We start from the raw sequence: 20,606 nt of genomic DNA on the forward strand, positions 1-20,606 counted from the left end.
ATTGGTGGCCTGCTGGCAAATCTTATTGGAAGGAAGGATTAGATTAGAATATAACTCAATTGTGAGCAGAAGACAAGACATGTCAGCAAGTTGTTTGACTGCTTCAATCATCCTGTCTAAACTGAGCCCAGACGTGTCTGTCTGTCATTCAGTGGGTTATTCTCCTGGATTGCCCTTCAAGTTGACAATTTAAGACCTCAGTCTTTGACAGTGATGTGGTTTATCAACTCCCTTCATGTCAGAAACATGCAGATATGAACACATTCATAATTGGACATACAGTGCCTTCAGAAAGAATTCATACCCGTTGACTTATTCTCTCACCCAACTACACAAAATAGCTGACAATGATAAAGTGAAAACATGTTTTTAGAAATGTTAACAATTTTAATGGAAATTAAATAAATAAATATCTTATTTACAAAAGTATTAACAACCCTGAGTCAATACTTTGTAGAAACACCTTTGGCAGCGATTACAGCTGTGAATCTTTCAGGGTAAGTCTCACATGGGCTTCCAAGTGGCGAAGCAGTCTAAGGCACTCCATCTCAGTGCTTGAGGCGTCACTCTAGACCCTGGTTCAATTCCAGACTGTTTCAAAAACCGGCCGTGATTGGGAGTCCAGTGGCACAGTGTTGTTAGAGTTTGACCTGGGTAGGCAGTCATTGTAAATATGAATTTGTTCTTAAATGACTTGTCTACTTAAATAAAAAACAAGTTTTCCACACCAGGATTGTGCAACATTCGTCCATTATATTTCAAGCTCTGTCAAATGTGTTGTTGGTCATTGATAGACAACCATTTTCAAGTCTTACTGTATATTTAAGTGAAACATGTAATTCGAACATTCACAGTCTTCTTGGTAAGCAACTCCAGTGTATATTTGGCCTTGTGTTTTAGGTTATTGTCCTGCTGAAAGGTTAATTCATTTCCCAGTGTCTGGTGGATAGGAGACTGAACCAGGTTTTCCTCTAGGATTTTGCCTGTGCTTAGCTCCATTCCGTTTATTTTTTTTATCTTGAAATACTCCCCAGTTCTTAACAATTACAAGCGTACCCATATCAGGATGTAGCCACCACTAAGTTTGAAAATATGAGGAGTGGTACTCAGTAATGTGTTGTATTGGATTTGCCTCAAACATAACACTTTGTATTGCAGTATAACTTCAGTGCCTTGTCGCAAACAGGATGCATATTTTGGAATAATTGTATTCTGTAATGGCTTCCTTCTTTTCACTCTGTCAATTAGGTTAATATTGTGGAGTATCTACAATGTTGTTGATTCATCCTCAGTTTTCTCCAATAACAGCCATTCAACTCTGTAACTGTTTTAAAGTCACCTTTGGTGGCCTTCATGGTGAAATCCCTGAGTGGTTTCCTTCCTCTCTGGCAACTGAGTTAGGAAGGATGCCCTTATCTTTGTAGTGACCGGGTGTATTGATACACCATCCAAAGTGTAATTAATAACTTCACCATGCTCAAAGGAATATTCAATGTCTGCTTTTTTACCCATCTACCAATAAGTGCCTGTCTTTGCCAGGCATTGGAAAGCCTCTCTGCTCTTTTTGGTTGAATCTGTGTTTAAAATTCACTGCTCGACTAAAGGGACCTTAGAGATAATTGTATGTGTCGGATACAGAGATGAGGTAGTCATTCAAAAATCATTTTTAAGCAGTATTATTGCACACAGAGTGAGTCCATGGAACTTATTATTTGTGCACATTTTAACTCCTCTCTTAGGCTTGCTATAACAAAGGGGTTGAATACTTATTGACTCAAAACATTTCAGCTATTCATTTTTTATTAGTTTTGTAAACATTTAAAAAATATATCATTCCACTTTGACATTATGGGATATTGTGTGTAGACTATTTTAAATTCAGCCTGTAACACAACAGAATGTGGAAATAGTCAAGGGGTGTAAATACTTTCTAAAAGGCACTGTACATAATGTATGTAGGATCTTAATTTGAGCCAGTTTGCTACAGCAGGAAAATAATCCTACAGCAACAGGAAATGTGAATTAGTATGTGCATAACTATTCACCCCCCCCCCCCAAAGTCAATACTTTGTAGAGCCACCTTTTCTAGCAATTACAGCTGCAAGTTTCTTGGGGTATGTCTCTATAAGCTTGGCACATCTAGCCACTGGGATTTTTGCCCATTCTTCAAGGCAAAACTGCTCCAGCTCCTTCAAGTTGTCTGGACCTCTGGCAGTCTCTATGGGGGTGCCACAGGGTTCAATTCTTGGACCGACTCTCTTCCCTGTATACATCAATGATGTCGCTCTTGCTGCTGGGTCTCTGATCCACCTCTACGCAGACGACACCATTCTGTATACTTCTGGCCCTTCTTTGGACACTGTGTTAACAACCCTCCAGGCAAGCTTCAATGGCATACAACTATCCTTCCATGGCCTCCAATTGCTCTTAAATACAAGTAAAACTAAATACATGCTCTTCAACCGATCGCTGCCTGCACCTGCCCGCCTGTCCAACATCACTACTCTGGACGGCTCTGACTTAGAATACGTGGACAACTACAAATACCTAGGTGTCTAGTTAGACTGTAAACTCTCCTTCCAGACCCACATCAAACATCTCCAATCCAAAGTTAAATCTAGAATTGGCTTCCTATTTCGCAACAAAGCATCCTTCACTCATGCTGCCAAACATACCCTTGTAAAACTGACCATCCTACCAATCCTCGACTTGCGATTTCATTTACAAAATAGCCTCCAATACCCTACTCAACAAATTGGATGCAGTCTATCACAGTGCAATCCGTTTTGTCACCAAAGCCCCATATACTACCCACCATTGCGACCTGTACGCTCTCGTTGGCTGGCCCTCGCTTCATACTCGTCGCCAAACAAATCTACAAGACCCTGCTAGGTAAAATCCCCCCTTATCTCAGCTCGCTGGTCACCATAGCATCACCCACCTGCAGCACGCGCTCCAGCAGGTATATCTCTCTGGTCACCCCCAAAACCAATTCTTTCTTTGGCCGCCTCTCCTTCCAGTTCTCTGCTGCCAATGACTGGAACGAACTACAAAAATCTCTGAAACTGGAAACACTTATTTCCCTCACTAGCTTTAAGCACCAACTGTCAGAGCAGCTCACAGATTACAGCACCTGTACATAGCCCACCTATAATTTAGCCCAAACAACTACCTCTTTCCCTATTGTATTTATTTTATTTAGCTCCTTTGCACCCCATTATTTTTATTTCTACTTTGCACATTCTTCCACTGCAAATCTACCATTCCAGTGTTTTACTTGCTATATTGTATTTACTTTGCCACCATGGCCATTTTTTGCCTTTACCTCCCTTATCTCACCTTATTTGCTCTCATCGTATATAGACTTGTTTATACTGTATTATTGACTGTATGTTTGTTTTACTCCATGTGTAACTCTGTGTCATTGTATGTGTCGAACTGCTTTGCTTTATCTTGGCCAGGTCGCAATTGTAAATGAGAACTTGTTCTCAACTTGCCTACCTGGTTAAATAAAGGTGAAATAAAATAAATAAATAAAAAAGTTGGATGAGTTCCACTGGTGCACAGCAATCATCCCACAGATTCTCAATTGAATTGAGGTCTGAGCTTGACTAGGCCATTCCAAGACATTTAAATGTTTCCCCTTAAACCACTCAAGTGTTTCTTTAGCAGTATGCTTAAGGTCATTGTTGCTGCTGGAAGGTGAACCTCCGTCCCTGTCTCAAATCTCTGGCCATCCATCGTTCCTTCAATTCTGACCAGTTTCCCAGTCCCTGTCGATGAATAACATCCCCACAGCATGATGCTGCCACCACCATGCTTCACTGTGGATAGGGTTCATCTGACCAGAGTACCTTCCATATTTTGGGGGAGTCTCCCACATGCCTTTTGGTGAACACCAAACATGTTTGCTTATTTTTTGCTGGCCATTCTTCCCTAAAGCCCAGCTCTGTTGAGTGTACGGCTTAAAGTGGTCCTATGGACAGATACTCCAATCTCCGCTGTGAAGCTTCACAGCTCCTACAGGGTAATCTTTGGTCTCTTTGTTGCCTCTCTGATTAATGCCCTCCTTGCATGGTCCGTGAGCTTTGGTGGGTAGCACTCTCTTGGCAGGTTGTTGTGGTGCCGTAATCTTTCCATTTTTTAATAATGGATTTAATGGTGCTCCGTGGGATGTTCAAAGTTTCAGATATTCTTTTATAACCCAACCCTGATCTGTACTTCTCCACAACTTTGTCCCTGACCTGTTTGGAGAGCTCCTTGGTCTTCATAGTGCCGCTTGCTTGGTGGTGTTGCAGACTCTGGGGCCTTTCAGAACAGGTGTATGTACTGAGATCATGTGACAGATTATATGACACTTAGATTGCACACAGGTGGACTATATTTAACTAATTATGTGACTTCTGAAGGTAATTGGTTGTACCAGATCTTATTTAGGGCTTCATAGCAAAGGGGGTAAATACGCACCATTTTCCTTTTTTTTTCACTTCACCAATTTGGACTATTTTGTGTATGTACATTACATGAAATCCAAATAAAAATCCATTTAAATTGCAGGTTGTAATGCAACAAAATAGGAAACCCGCCAAGGGGTTGAATGAATAATTATGCAAGGCACTGTACATTTTTCGTAAGGGAAAATCAAGTTGAAATTACAAGAGTGGAAATTACAAACACCAGATGCATTTTAAAACCTCAAACACAGCAATATAAATTAAAAGTTATCTTGCAACAGGGTGATCAAATTAAGATCCTACATCTGTAGTTAATCTCAAAGATGTCAAGTGTATTAAAACATAATGCTTTCATATAAGCATAGAAAATGAATTGTATCATGTATTGTCATATCAGCCATCTGTTCGTTAATCATTACAAGCAGTCTAACTCTAATACAGCCAGGTAGATCCTGTGTGCATGGTATTGGAAAACTCTGTACAGGCACATATTTCTATACTGACAGATTTTATAGAATGGATATTTGATCGTGAAGATATTTTAGCATAGAGTTTTTTTTAAACAAAAAATCCAGAAAACTCCTAGATGAATTAACTAAACTAAGGAGGGGGGAAATGGTTCTGGTCCACCATATTATGTTCCTGTTCCCCTAACCTCAGCTTTTGTCAAGGCTGTGGTTCTTCAGTGATTGGTGTGGGTTAAAAGCAGAGATGCAGCCTGGGACCACATGGGATAAGGATCACTGTCTGCAGGAGGTGGACTTGACAAGACAAGGTCCGGTCATCCGGCAAAGACGTACCCTTAAACCATCTCATCAGATGCCCACTTTACGAGAAGGTAACAGTCAATAATGTCTTGGTAGCACTGGATGACGGCGAATGTGCTTACTCAACAAGGCATTTGGAATTGTTATTTAGCAAGAGCTTCCTCTCATCCTTGATATTTGTTCGATCAAACAAATGTTAGAAAGCAAACTGAAAAGCATAGACTGATATTACAATAAATATAGCACTGAAACACGGAATCATAAACCGTATGCTTCCATTCCATACTGCCTTCATAGTGTTCTTGAATTGAGTAGTAGGTGAGGCCGATACTGCTGGGACGACTCTTTACGGATCTTGATCTTATTTGTTGTTGTATCATATTTGAGTGGCAGGCATTGCCACTGCAACATTTCCACGGCTCTTACAGCTTCCATGTTTCACTGACAGCAGTGGGATGGGAGAGAGGAGAAGAACAAGGGAATGGAGAGAGAGTGATGTGTAGAAGAGAGAAGCAATGCTTTAAGCAGAGAGATCACAATGATCCAAATAACAATAAAGCCAAACCACACACACACTTCTCATAAATAAAGCATGCAGTGTCTCGTTAGGCTTTCCATGAGTCAGACACGACCCCCACATCTCTCTCCCCTGTTTGGCGTTGCAGAAGTGAAAATATTAATTTGAGTGATGGCCGGCTCCTGTCAGCAGAACTTGTGGGGGGTCTTTGGACATCCTTCCACCTGCCTCCAGAGCACTCAGGGAAGAGCATCTATCTCACTGCAGCCATCTCTGGAGAACTTGGGCCTCTCATCCATATCCATCCCAAGTCACAGGCACCTCTCAGCAGCCACCACTTTCATCCTCACCATCGCTATGGTCTCTATCACCAGGTCCTTCTCCTGTAATGACTGCCTGGACACCCCCTCTGCTGCTTAAAGAGACAGAACACCACCCGAACATCCTGATGAAGCTTTTTACATGCATATGACCAGCATATGATTGTTCCTTACCCAACAAGCTGTTAAGCAGGAGAACGTATCTAAATGAAGGAATCTAGAGATACAGTCAGAGACACATGAGTCACACACACATTTACATTGGGTTCCAGTACAGATATAATCATGGTCTCCTCTGTTCGAAATAACAGGTCAATGTTATATCATGAATCAAAATGTTCACAATAGGCCTACACACATACAATCACACACCATTTATCTGTCTCATAAACACAGTTTGGCCCGTAATGTTTAGTTGAGGTGGAGGTGCTTGCTGGGGTTTGGATGGAGGTTGTTTAGAGCAGCCTTTCCCCCGGGATTAGAGCAGGGCAGGCTGGGTCTGTTGAAGTGGCTATAACTTTCTGTCATGGCATCCCAGATCCCTGTTGATGAAGCCACACTCCCCAGAGTCAAATATGGCCACAGAGGTGGAGTATACACCATCCAAGGATAGTGCTGCGGTTGTTATGGCAAACAGTGACACAGAATGTGCTCTGTTGTACTATTTTAATAAAACCATTTACAGTGCATTCTTGAAAGTATTCAGACCCCTTGACTTTTTCCACATTTTGTTTTTACAGACTTATTCTGAAATGGATTAAATTGATAAATTGAAATTGATTCCCCTCAACAATCCACACACAATACCTCATAACGACAAAGCAAAAACAGTTTTGAAATGTTTGCTAATTTATAAAACATTTAAAAAAGGAAATATCACATTTACATAAGTATTTCAGACCGTTTACTCAGTACTTTGTTGAAGCACCTTTGGTAGCGATTACAGCTTCGAGTCTTCTTGGGTATGACGCTACAAGCTTAGCACAGCTATATTTGGGGAGTTTCTCCCATTCTTCTCTGCAGATCCTCTCAAGCTATGTCAGGTTGGATGGGGAGCATCGCTGCACAACTATTTTCAGGTCTCTTCAGAGATGTTCGATTGGGTTCAAGTCTGGGCTCTGGCTGGGCTACTCAAGGACATTCAGAGACTTGTCCGATGCCACTTCTGCATTGTCTTGGCTGTGTGGTCAGGGTCGTTGTCCTGTTGGAAGTTGAACCTTCGCCTCAGTCTGAGGTCCTGAGAGCTCTGAAGCAGGTTTTCATCAAGGATCTCTCTGTACTTTGCTCCGTTCATCTTTGCCTCAATCCTGACTAGTCTCTCATCCCCACAGCATGATTCTGCCACCACCATGTATCACTGTTCCAAACTTCTTCCATTTAAGAATGATGGAGGCCACTGTGTTCTTGGGGACCTTCAATGCTGCATAAATGTTTTAGTACACTTCCCCAGATCTGTGCCTCAACATAATCCTGTCTCAGAGCTCTAAGGACAATTCCTTCGACCTTATTTGCTCTGACATGCACTGTCAACTGTGGGACCTTATACAGACAGGTGTGTGCCTTTCCAAATCACGTCCAATCAATTGAATTTACCACAGGTGGTCTCCAATCAAGTTGTAGAAACATCTCAAGGATGATCAATGGAAACAGGATGCACCTGAGCTCAATTTCGAGTCTCATAGAGAAGGGTCTGAATACTTACGTAAATAAGATATTTCTTTTAATATTTGTAATACATTTGCAAACATTTCTAAAAATCTGTTTCCCCTTTGTCATTATGGGGTATTGTGTGTAGAATTCTGAAGATTTTTATTTATCTAATCCATTTTAGAATAAGGCTGTAACATAACTAAATGTGGAAAAGTCACAGGGTCTGAATACTTCCTGAAGGCACTGTATATCTAAAGACTATGTTATATACAAATGGCTGAGATGCAAATTACTGAGTCCAACTGATGCTGGTGACAGAGCACAGATGCATACCTTGGTGGACTGTAGCACAGACAGTAACCATGACCACATGGCAAGAAGAGCGAGAAGCATAAGAAAATAGAAATGGGTTTCTGCTCAAGAAACAGAATAAAATAGAAAGGGGTTACTGCTGAGACCTGCACTTGTGGCACTACAGCAATCCCTCTAAAGGGTCCTAGAGAAGAGTGAGACAGGGAGAGGTGTAGACAGACAAGCCCTTATTAAACATACATGCCAACTGTCTCCCTCTGCTCTACCCAATTAGGGTCATTTCCACTAGAGGCAGTGAAGCCAGTGAGGCAGAGCAGTGCATGGCGGCATGGATTAGTTCCGATGAAGGTTGCATGACATTCAGTGGTTGACTTGCACTAGCCCAGTTACACCTTTAATACTAATCAGATGCTATATTGTTAAGAGAGTGTGATAAGTAAAGTGTAGGACGGTGTGCCGAGCAGGTGTGTAGTGCTGGGGGAGCCCGAGATAGCAGCTCACTTTTCTCAATTTGAGAATACATGGAGCTGGTAAAACTATATCTGGAAAAACAAATTGGATTAAATGTTAAATAAATTATATTAAATTACCACAAAAATTCCATGAAAAACAATAGAATGACAAACCAAATAAACATGTATATCCACCTAGAGGTAGGTAAATTGTTGTTGTCTTCCCAGTTTTATCTCTGGCGGTGGAGAATGATTAAGAATTATAGGCTAGTTGTGTGCAATACCGAGGCCCATCAGAGGCCAGTTTTATTGCTTCTTTAATCAGAACTACAGTTTTCAGCTTTGCTAACATAATTGCAAAACGGTTTTCTAATGATCAATTAGCCTTTTAAAGTGATAAACTGGCAGCTTCATTAAATAGCACCTGCAAAACACCAGTCTCAACATCAACAGTGAAGAAGACTCGGGACTGGCCCTCGGGATGCTGGCCCTCTAGTTGCAGAGTTCCTCTACCTAGAGGCATCTGCTTAAACAGCATCCCAGAGCCTCGCCTCTTTCAAATCAAATCAAATTTTATTTGTCACATACATGATGTTTGAGACTGGTGCTTCTAGTTGACAATGGGTAACAAGTATTTAACAAAAGCTTATAGACACAAGTGTAAGGGGATAAAGAATATGTACATAAAGATATATGTGTGAGGCATCTGTTTAGCCATTAAACTAGGCACTACTTTTCCTCTTGCTCAGTTGTGCACCCACTGCCAGGGCCTCTTCCAGTACTGTATCATTTTAATCATTTTTCAAATCAAATCAAGTTTTATTTGTCACATACACTTCTGGTTAGCAGATGTTTTCCTGTTCTCTCCTCTCTGCGTTGGAAATGCTTGTGCTTCTAGTTCCGACAATGCGGTTCCAATAACTCTGGAACTGCCAATCTGCGGTAACAACAACAAGTAATCCCTAGCTAACATGGATCACCATCTAGACAAAAACTCCCGCAACACTACGCTTCATTAGGGTAGTGGCAGACCCACTGCCAGCTCTCTCCCAAGTGGACAAACCCAATTCGAGCCTCCTTTGAATTCCATGCTGTCACAGTTACTAAGCCTGTCAACATCCTTATGTTTAACTGGAGATCAAAGAGCTTGAACGGCTCACCTCTCCAGGTTCCGGTAGCGACTTTAACCTCCCCCTGCGTCTACCTTTGACTCTTTCCTCTCTGCCTCCTTCTTTCCACTCCATGGATCTCCTCTTTTGACCTCACCCTCTCACCTTCGTCCCCCACTCACAAGGCAGGCAGCGGGGTGGTGGCACCGGGACCTCATCTTCCCAGATGCTGTTCTTCCACTAACCTCATTGCAACTCCCCTACCCATCTGCCTTGTATCCTTTTCCATGCTGCTCTCATACCAGCACCTTTCACAGCTAACCCTATCGGATTTATCGCGCCAGGTTCCTCAAGTTCGCTCTCTCTCCTTGATAAGCTCTCTCCTCTTCCATCCTATCATCTCTTCCCTCCAGTTCTCAAACCTTCCCCACCTATCTCCTGATTCTGCCTCCTCAACCCTCCTCTCCTCCCTCTCTGCATCCCTTGACTCTCTATGTCCCCCTATCCTCCAGGCCGGCTCGGTCCTCCCCTCCCGCTCCGTGGCTCGATGACTCAAGCTCACAGAACAGGGCTCCGGGCAGCTCCGCTCGATGACTCATTGCGAGCTCACAGAACAGGGCTCCGGGCAGCCGAGCGGAAATGGAGGATATGCACCGCCTCCCTGCGGACCTGGCATCCTTTCACCCTCCTCTCTACATTTTCCGCCTCTGTCTCTGCTGCTAAAGCCACTTTCTACCACGCTAAATTCCAAGCATCTGCCTCTAACCCTAGGAAGCTCTTTGCCACCTTCTCCTCCCTCCTGAATCCTCCGCCCCCTCCCCCCTCCTCCCTCTCTGCAGATGACTTCGTCAACCATTTTGAAAAGAAGGTCGACGACATCCGATCCTCGTTTGCTAAGTCAAACGACACCGCTGGTTCTGCTCACACTGCCCTACCCTGTGCTCTGACCTCTTTCTCCCTCTCTCTCCAGATGAAATCTCGCGTCTTGTGACGGCCGGCCGCCCAACAACCTGCCCGCTTGACCCTATCCCCTCCTCTCTTCTCCAGACCATTTCCGGAGACCTTCTCCCTTACCTCACCTCGCTCATCAACTCATCCCTGACCGTTGGCTACGTCCCTTCCGTCTTCAAGAGAGCGAGAGTTGCACCCTTCTGAAAAAACCTACACTCGATCCCTCCGATGTCAACAATTACAGACCAGTATCCCTTCTTTCTTTTCTCTCCAAAACTCTTGAACGTGCCGTCCTTGGCCAGCTCTCCCGTCTCTCTGAATGACCTTCTTGATCCAAATCAGTCAGGTTTCAAGACTAGTCATTCAACTGAGACTGCTCTCCTCTTCTAAAGCTAACTCTCTCTCCTCTGCTCTCATCCTTCTAGATCTATCGGCTGCCTTCGATACTGTGAACCATCAGATCCTCCTCTCCACCCTCTCCGAGTTGGGCATCTCCGGCGCGGCCCACGCTTGGATTGCGTCCTACCTGACAGGTCGCTAACCAGGTGGCGTGGCGAGAATCTGTCTCCTCACCACGCGCTCTCACCACTGGTGTCCCCAGGGCTCTGTTCTTGGCCCTCTCCTATTCTCGCTATACACCAAGTCACTTGGCTCTGTCATAACCTCACATGGTCTCTCTTATCATTGCTATGCAGACGACACACAATTAATCTTCTCCTTTCCCCCTTCTGATGACCAGGTGGCGAATCGCATCTCTGCATGTCTGGCAGACATATCAGTGTGGATGACGGATCACCACCTCAAGCTGAACCTCGGCAAGACGGAGCTGCTCTTCCTCCCGGGGAAGGACTGCCCGTTCCATGATCTCGCCATCACGGTTGACAACTCCATTGGGTACTCCTCCCAGAGCGCCAAGAACCTTGGCGTGATCCTGGACAACACTAACATCAAGGCGGTGGCCCGTTCCTGTAGGTTCATGCTCTACAACATCTGCAGAGTACGACCCTGCCTCACACAGGAAGCGGCGCAGGTCCTAATCCAGGCACTTGTCATCTCCCGTCTGGATTACTGCAACTCGCTGTTGGCTGGGCTCCCTGCCTGTGCCATTAAACCCCTTCAACTCATCCAGAACGCCGCAGCCCGTCTGGTTCAACCTTCCCAAGTTCTCTCACGTCACCCCGCTCCTCCGTTCTCTCCACTGGCTTCCAGTTGAAGCTCGCATCCGCTACAAGACCATGGTGCTTGCCTACGGAGCTGTGAGGGGAACGGCACCTCAGTACCTCCAGGCTCTGATCAGGCCCTACACCCAAACAAGGGCACTGCGTTCATCCACCTCTGGCCTGCTCGCCTCCCTACCACTGAGGAATTCCCGCTCAGCCCAGTCAAAACTGTTCGCTGCCCTGGCCCCCAATGGTGGAACAAACTCCCTCACGACGCCAGGACAGCGGAGTCAATCACCACCTTCCGGAGACACCTGAAACCCCACCTCTTTAAGGAATACCTAGGATAGGTTAAGTAATCCCTCTCACCCCACCCCCCCTAAGTTTTAGATGCACTATTGTTAAGTGACTGTCCCACTGGATGTCATAAGGTGAATGCACCAATTTGTAAGTCGCTCTGGATAAGAGCGTCTGCTAAATGACTTAAATGTAAATGTAAATGTAATGTAAATGAATGGGTGATGTTACAGAGCGGCATAGGCAAGATACAGTAGATGGTATTGAGTGCAGTATATACATATGAGATGAGTATGTAAACAAAGTGGCAAAGTGGCTAGTGATACATGTGTTACATAAAGATGCAGTAGATGATATAGAATACAGTATATACATATACATATGAGATGAATAATGTAGGGTATGTAAACATTATATTAGGTAGCATTGTTTAAAGTGGCAAGTGATGTATTTTACATCATTTCCCATCAATTCCCATTATTAAAGTGGCTGGAGTTGAGTCAGTGTGTTGGCAGCAGCCACTCAATGTTAGTGGTGGCTGTTTAACAGTCTGATGGCCTTGAGATAGAAGCTGTACTTCAGTCTCTCGGTCCCAGCTTTGATGCACCTGTACTGACCTCGCCTTCTGGATGATAGCGGGGTGAACAGGCAGTGGCTCGGGTGGTTGTTGTCCTGGAGGGCAGGTAGTTTTCCCCCGGTGATGCGTTGTGCAGACCTCACTACCCTCTGGAGAGCCTTACGGTTGTGGGTGGAGCAGTTGCCGTACCAGGCGGTAATACAGCCCGACAGGATGCTCTAGATTGTGCATCTGTAGAAGTTTGTGAGTGCTTTTGGTGACAAGCCGAATTTCTTCAGCCTCCTGAGGTTGAAGAGGCGCTGCTGCGCCTTCTTCACGATGCTGTCTGTGTGGGTGGACCAATTCAGTTTGTCTGTGATGTGTACGCCGAGGAACTTAAAACTTACTACCCTCTCCACTACTGTTCCATCAATGTGGATAGGGGGGTGTTCCCTTTGCTGTTTCCTGAAGTCCACAATCATCTCCTTAGTTTTGTTGACGTTGAGTGTGAGGTTATTTTCCTGACACCACACTCCGAGGGGCTTCACCTCCTCCCTGTAGGCCGTCTCGTCGTTGTTGGTAATCAAGCCTACCACTGTTGTGTCGTCCGCAAACTTGATGATTGAGTTGGAGGTGTGCGTGGCCACGCAGTCGTGGGTGAACAGGGAGTACAGGAGAGGGCTCAGAACGCACCCTTGTGGGGCCCCAGTGTTGAGGATCAGCGGGGTGTAAATGTTGTTGCCTACCGTCACCACCTGGGGGCGGCCCGTCAGGAAGTCCAGTACCCAGTTGCACAGGGCGGGGTCGAGACCCAGGGTCTCGAGCTTGATGACGAACTTGGAGGGCACTATGGTGTTAAATGCCGAGCTGTAGTCGATGAACAGCATTCTCACATAGGTATTCCTCTTGTCCAGATGGGTCAGGGCAGTGTGCAGTGTGGTTGAGATTGCATCGTCTGTGGACCTATTTGGGCGGTAAAGAAATTGGAGTGGGTCTAGGGTGTCAGGTAGGGTGGAGGTGATATGGTCCTTGACTAGTCTCTCAAAGCACTTCATGATGACAGAAGTGAGTGCTACGGGGTGTTAGTCGTTTAGCTCAGTTACCTTAGCTTTCTTGGGAACAGGATCAATGGTGGCCCTCTTGAAGCATGTGGGAACAACAGACTGGGATAGCGATTGATTGAATATGTCCGTAAACACACCAGCCAGCTGGTCTGCATATGCTCTGAGGGCGCAGCTGGGGATGCCGTCTGGGCCTGCAGCCCTGCGAGGGTTGACAGATTTAAATGTTTTCCTCACGTCGGCTGCAGTGAAGGAGAGTCCGCATGTTTTAGTTGCGGGCCGTGTCAGTGGCACTGTATTGTCCTCAAAGCGGGCAAAAAAGTTATTTAGTCTGCCTGGGAGCAAGACATCCTGGTCCGTGATGGGGCTGGTTTTCTTTTTGTAATCCGTGATTGACTGTAGACCCTGCCACATACCTCTTGTGTCTGAGCCGTTGAATTGAGATTCTACTTTGTCTCTATACTGACGCTTAGCTTGTTTGATTGCCTTGCGGAGGGAATAGTTACACTGTTTGTATTCGGTCATGTTTCCGGTCACCTTGCACTGATTAAAAGCAGTGGTTCGGGCTTTCAGTTTCACGCGAATGCTGCCATCAATCCACGGTTTCTGGTTTGGGAATGTTTTAATCGTTGCTATGGGAATGACATCTTCAACGCTTGTTCTAATGAACTCGCTCACTGAATCAGCGTATTCGTCAATGTTGTTGTCTGACGCAATACGAAACATATCCCAGTCCACGTGATGGAAGCAGTCTTGGAGTGTGGAATCAGATTGGTCGGACCAGCGTTGAACAGACCTCAGCGCGGGAGTCGTGAGGTCTGGAGTCGTGGTCAGCTTTTCCGAAAGGAGGGCGGGGCAGGGCCTTATATGTGTCGTGGAAGTTAGAATAGCAGTGATCCAAGGTTTTTCCAGCCCTGGTTGCGCAATCGATATGCTGATAAAATTTAGGGAGTCTTGTTTTCAGATTAGCCTTGTTAAAATCCCCAGCTACAATGAATGCAGCCTCCGGATAAATGGATTCCAGTTTGCAAAGAGTCAAATAAAGTTTGTTTAGAGCCATCGATGTGTCTGCTTGGGGGGGAATATAAACGGCTGTGATTATAATCGAAGAGAATTCCCTTGGTAGATAATGCGGTCGACATTTGATTGTGAGGAATTCTAAATCAGGTGAACAGAAGGACTTGAGTACCTGTATGTTGTTATGATCACACCACGTCACGTTAACCATGAAGCATACGCCCCCGACCCTTTTCTTACCAGAAAGATGTTTGTTTCTGTCTGCGCGATGCGTGGAGAAACCAGTTGGCTGCACCGACTCCGATAGCGTCTCTCCAGTAAGCCATGTTTCCGTGAAGCAAAGAACGTTACAGTCTCTGATGTCCCTCTGGAATGCTACCCTTGCTCAGATTTCATCAACCTTGTTGTCTAGAGACTGGACATTGGCGAGAAGAATGCTAGGGAGTGGTGCACGATGTGTCCGTCTCCGGAGTCTGACCAGAAGACCGCTCCGTTTCCCCCTTTTACGAAGTCGTTGTTTTGGGTCGCCGGCTGGGATTCATTCCGTTGTCCTGGGTGAAAGGCAGAACACAGGATCCGCTTCGCGAAAGTCATATTTCTATTCTGGTTAAAGCCAGTTTGCGCTGTTCTGTGATGGGAGTAGTACACAGCGTTGTACGAGATCTTCAGTTTCTTGGCAATTTCACGCATTGGAATAGACTTCTTTTTTCAGAACAAGAATAGACTGACGAGTTTCAGAAGAAACGTCTTTGTTTCTGGCCATCTTAAGCCTGTAATCGAACCCACAAATGCTGATACTCCAGATACTCAACTAGTCTAAAGAAGGCCAGTTTTATTGCTTCTTTAATCAGAACATCAGTTTTCAGCTGTGCTAACATAATGGCAAAAGGGTTTTCTAATGGTCAATTAGTCGTTTAAAATTATAAACTTGGATTAGCTAACACAGCGTGCAACTGGAACACAGGAGTAATGGTTGATAATGGGACTCTGTACGCCTATGTAGATATACCATTACAAAAAGCTGTTTCCAGCTACAATAGTCATTTACAATGTCTACACTGAATTTCTGATAAATTTGTTGTTATTTTAAATGGACAAAAAATGTGCTTTGCTTTCAAAAACAAGGACATTTCTTAGTGACCCCAAACGTTTGAACGGTAGTGTATATATATATATAGTTGAAGTTTGCATACACTTAGGTTGAAAGTCATTAAAACTCGTTTTGCAACCACTCCACAAATTTCTTGTTAACAAACTATAGTTTTGGCAAGTCGGTTAGGACATCTACTTTGTGCATGACAAAAGTCATTTTTCCAACAATTGTTTACAGACATATTATTTCATGTATAATTCATTGTATCACAATTCCAGTGGGTCAGATATTTACATACACTAAGATGACTGTGCCTTTAAACAGCTTGGAAAATTCCTGAAAATGATGTCATGGCTTTAGAGGCTTCTGATAGGCGAATTGCCATAATTTGAGTCAATTGGAGGTGTACCTGTGGATGTATTTCAAGGTCTACCTTCAAACTCAGTGCTTCTTTGCTTGACATCATAGGAAACTGTAACTGCACATGGGGACAAAGACCGTACTTTTGGAGAAATGTCCTCTGGTCTGATGAAACAAAATAGAACTGTTTGGCCATAATGACCATTGTTATGTTTGGAGGGAAAGGGGGAGGCTTGCAAGCCGAAGGACACTATCCCAACAGTGAAGCACAGGGGTGGCAGCATCATGTTGTGGGGGTGCTTTGCTGCAGGAAGAACTGGTGCACTTCACAAAATAGATGACATCATGAGGCAGGAAGATAATGTGGATATATTGAAGCAAAGATTGGTCACAAATTAGTCTTCTAAACGGACAATGACCCCAAGCATACTTCCAAAGTTGTGGCAAAATGGCTTTAGGACAACAAAGTCAAGGTATTGGAGTGGCCATCACAAAGCCCTGATCTCAATCCTATAGAAAATTTGTGGGCAGAATTGAAAAAGCGTGTGCAAGCAAGGAGGCCTACAAACCTGACTCCGTTACACCAGCTCTGTCAGGAGAAATGGGCCAAAATTCACCCAACTTATTGTGGAAAGCTTGTGGAAGGCTACCCGAACTGTTTGACCCAAGTTAAACCATTTAAAGGCAATGCTACCAAATACTAATTGAGTGTATGTACACTTCTGACCCACTGGGAATGTGATGAAAGAAATAAAAGCTGACATAAATCAGTTTTTCACAATTATATATATACAGTGCCTTGTGAAATTATTCGGCCCCCTTGAACTTTGCGACCTTTTGCCACATTTCAGGCTTCAAACATAAATATATAAAACTATATTTTTTTGTGAAGAATCAACAGCAAGTGGAACGACATTTATTGGATATTTCAAACTTTTTTAACAAATCAAAAACGGAAAAATTTGGCGTGCAAAATTATTCAGCCCCTTCACTTTCAGTGCAGCAAACTCTCTCCAGAAGTTCAGTGAGGATCTCTGAATGATCCAATGTTGACCTAAATGACTAATGATGATAAATACAATCCACCTGTGTGTAATCAAGTCTCCGTATAAATGCACCTGCACTGTGATAGTCTCAGAGGTCCGTTAAAAGCGCAGAGAGCATCATGAAGAACAAGGAACACACCAGGCAGGTCCGAGATACTGTTGTGAAGAAGTTTAAAGCCAGATTTGAATACAAAAAGATTTCCCAAGCTTTAAACATCCCAAGGAGCACTGTGCAAGTGATAATATTGAAATGTATAATATTGAGTATCAGACCACTGCAAATCTACCAAGACCTGGCCGCCCCTCTAAACTTTCAGCTCATACAAGGAGAAGACTGATCAGAGATGCAGCCAAGAGGCCCATGATCACTCTGGATGAACTGCAGAGATCTACAGCTGAGGTGGGAGACTCTGTCCATAGGACAACAATCAGTCGTATATTGCACAAATCTGGCCTTTATGGAAGAGTGGCAAGAAGAAAGCCATTTCTTAAAGATATCCATAAAAAGGGTTGTTTAAAGTTTGCCACAAGCCACCTGGGAGACACACCAAACATGTGGAAGAAGGTGCTCTGGTCAGATGAAACCAAAATTGAACTTTTTGGCAACAATGCAAAACGTTATGTTTGGCGTAAAAGCAACACAGCTCATCACCCTGAACACACCATCCCCACTGTCAAACATGGTGGTGGCAGCATCATGGTTTGGGCCTGCTTTTCTTCAGCAGGGACAGGGAAGATGGTTCAAATTGATGGGAAGATGGATGGAGCCAAATACAGGACCATTCTGGAAGAAAACCTGATGGAGTCTGCAAAAGACCTGAGACTGGGATGGAGATTTGTCTTCCAACAAGACAATGATCCAAAACATAAAGCAAAATCTACAATGGAATGGTTCAAAAATAAACATATCCAGGTGTTAGAATGGCCAAGTCAAAGTCCAGACCTGAATCCAATCGAGAATCTGTGGAAAGAACTGAAAACTGCTGTTCACAAATGCTCTCCATCCAACCTCACTGAGCTCGAGCTGTTTTGCAAGGAGGAATGGGAAAAAATGTCAGTCTCTCGATGTGCAAAACTGAGAGAGACATACCCCAAGCGACTTACAGCTGTAATCGCAGCAAAAGGTGGCGCTACAAAGTATTAACTTAAGGGGGCTGAATAATTTTGCACGCCCAATTTCAGTTTTTGATTTGTTAAAAAAGTTTGAAATATCCAATAAATGTCATTCCACTTCATGATTGTGTCCCACTTGTTGATTATTCACAAAAAAATACAGTTTTATATCTTTATGTTTGAAGCCTGAAATGTGGCAAAAGGTCGCAAAGTTCAAGGAGGCCGAATGCTTTCGCAAGGCACTGTACATATGAACTAAATGCATATTCCCAACTGATTGAGATCAACCAAATTACATATAACTGGTAAAACATACATAATTATCATTCACGATTGATAGTAGTGATGGCCTATTTGAAATTAGATATGTCTAATGTGGTGTTTCAGGGTATTAAAAATATGGGGAAGGTTGAACACCAGACGGGCTGCGGCGTTCTGGATGAGTTATCATTCACGATTGATAGTAGTGATGGCCTATTTGAAATTAGGTATGTCTAATGTGGTGTTTCAGGGTATTAAAAATATAACATTTTTTTGAGACAAAGTGTGTGGGCATAGGCAGACTTTGCAATTGGATAGGCTATTCAATAGTCTACATTTGTCGGTACAAACTTTGATTGATGAACTGATGACTTCGTTAACTTTTTTGTTGTTGTCTCTCTCTCTCTCTGTATCTCTGTATCTCTCTCTCTCTCTCTCTCTCTCTCTCTCTCTCTCTCTCTCTCTGTCTCTCTCTCTCTGTATCTCTCTCTCTCTGTATCTCTCTCTCTCTGTATCTCTCTCTCTTTCTCTCTCTCTGTATCTCTCTCTCTTTCTCTCTCTCTGTATCTCTCTCTCTGTATCTCGCTCTCTCTGTATCTGTCTCTGTATCTCTCTCTCTTTCTCTCTCTCTGTATCTCTCTCTGTATCTCTCTGTATCTCTCTGTATCTCTCTCTCTATATATCTCTCTCTCCCCCCCTGAATGTAGGCCTATTACCCTCGTCTAAGTTTGAAGTACACACAGACCAGCCAACCTCCAGTCAAAGCTTTACAAGGGCTCTCTCTGAAGCCACAATAGTCCGTAAAACTCATGTCTGCATATCTGTTAAACAGCAGTGCTGCTGCAGTACTTCAGCATGGGGTTGGGGTGAAAATGTACACATTATTTCCAATCATTAGCTAGCTGCATTTTTTAATATTCAGCTGCATGTCCTGCATCTATTAGTCGTTTGTAAGTCTTCATCAACTCCACTGTAGTAATAGGAAGGAGTAGGTCTACATTCTTCTCAGATGAGGTCACCACATCTGTGGTCTTGGGAGACTGTCTGTGATTATTCACACGCGAGCACACAAGCGCACAAACATTTTGAGTGTTTACTTAGAAGATCCCTGCTTTGGACACAGGTTGACTGTTATTGTCAGGAATATTGCCCTGGAGGCAGAACTGAGGGACTTCCGCTCGTAAAAATTCCTTGAAGCAAAAAATGTGCTTTCTGGTCATACTTTAAGGTGATGGTTAGTCATTAAGGTTAGCCATATGATTAAGTTTAGTGTTATGGTTAGGCTTAAAATCCAATTTGATTACTTTGTGGCTGTGCCAGCTAGTGACCATTCTGCAGAGCTGCCTCCAGAACAAGGTTAATTATGAAAAACGCTAACCTGCATTTTGGACAGAGAGTCTTTGAGACCATAACTAATTGGTCTACAAAATGCTTAAAACGAGTGTTGGGGAAGCTACTCTGAAATCATAATTTACCAAACTACCAATTATTTCACACTAGAAGAAGTTACCTACATTAATGCTACCCTTAAGATTTTTTATTTTTTTTTGTTGCAAAATGCAAGAACAGATCACACGAGTCAGATGTTAACCGAGTGTGTAATTTAGCCTATTATACACAAAAAATACAACTATAATAATAAAAACACAAAAACCACGTTTCCACGTTGCCTGGAAAATAATGGTAATTCTTGCCTATTTCACCCATATTTTCTTCTCTTTTTGCAAAAAGAGTAGTGTGTAGTTTCAGTAGTTAGCTACACCACTACATGGCAAAAAAAACGAATTAACTACACTGTAGTTGAATTACTAGTTGAATTACATGTAGTTCATTACTCCACCAACACTGCTTAACACTAGTGTGTTTGTATGCCTATTCTCTCTTAACCGCTATCCAGCATCAACCTCCCAATGCCCTCTGTCCTGTGTTACTCCACATCTCTCCTTCTAACCATATCTCTCCATGTCTTCTCCTAACCATCTTCCTCCTAGGCCATTCTGAGTCCTGACTCTTTCATGGCTTTGGGAGCAGCTGAGTGTCCAGTGGTGTCTGTAATTACCTTGTGTCTTCACATTGCTGGGTGGAAGACATACACGCAAATTGAGACCGT

Source organism: Oncorhynchus gorbuscha, linkage group LG04, assembly GCF_021184085.1.
Source record: "Oncorhynchus gorbuscha isolate QuinsamMale2020 ecotype Even-year linkage group LG04, OgorEven_v1.0, whole genome shotgun sequence".
NCBI lineage: Eukaryota > Metazoa > Chordata > Actinopteri > Salmoniformes > Salmonidae > Oncorhynchus > Oncorhynchus gorbuscha.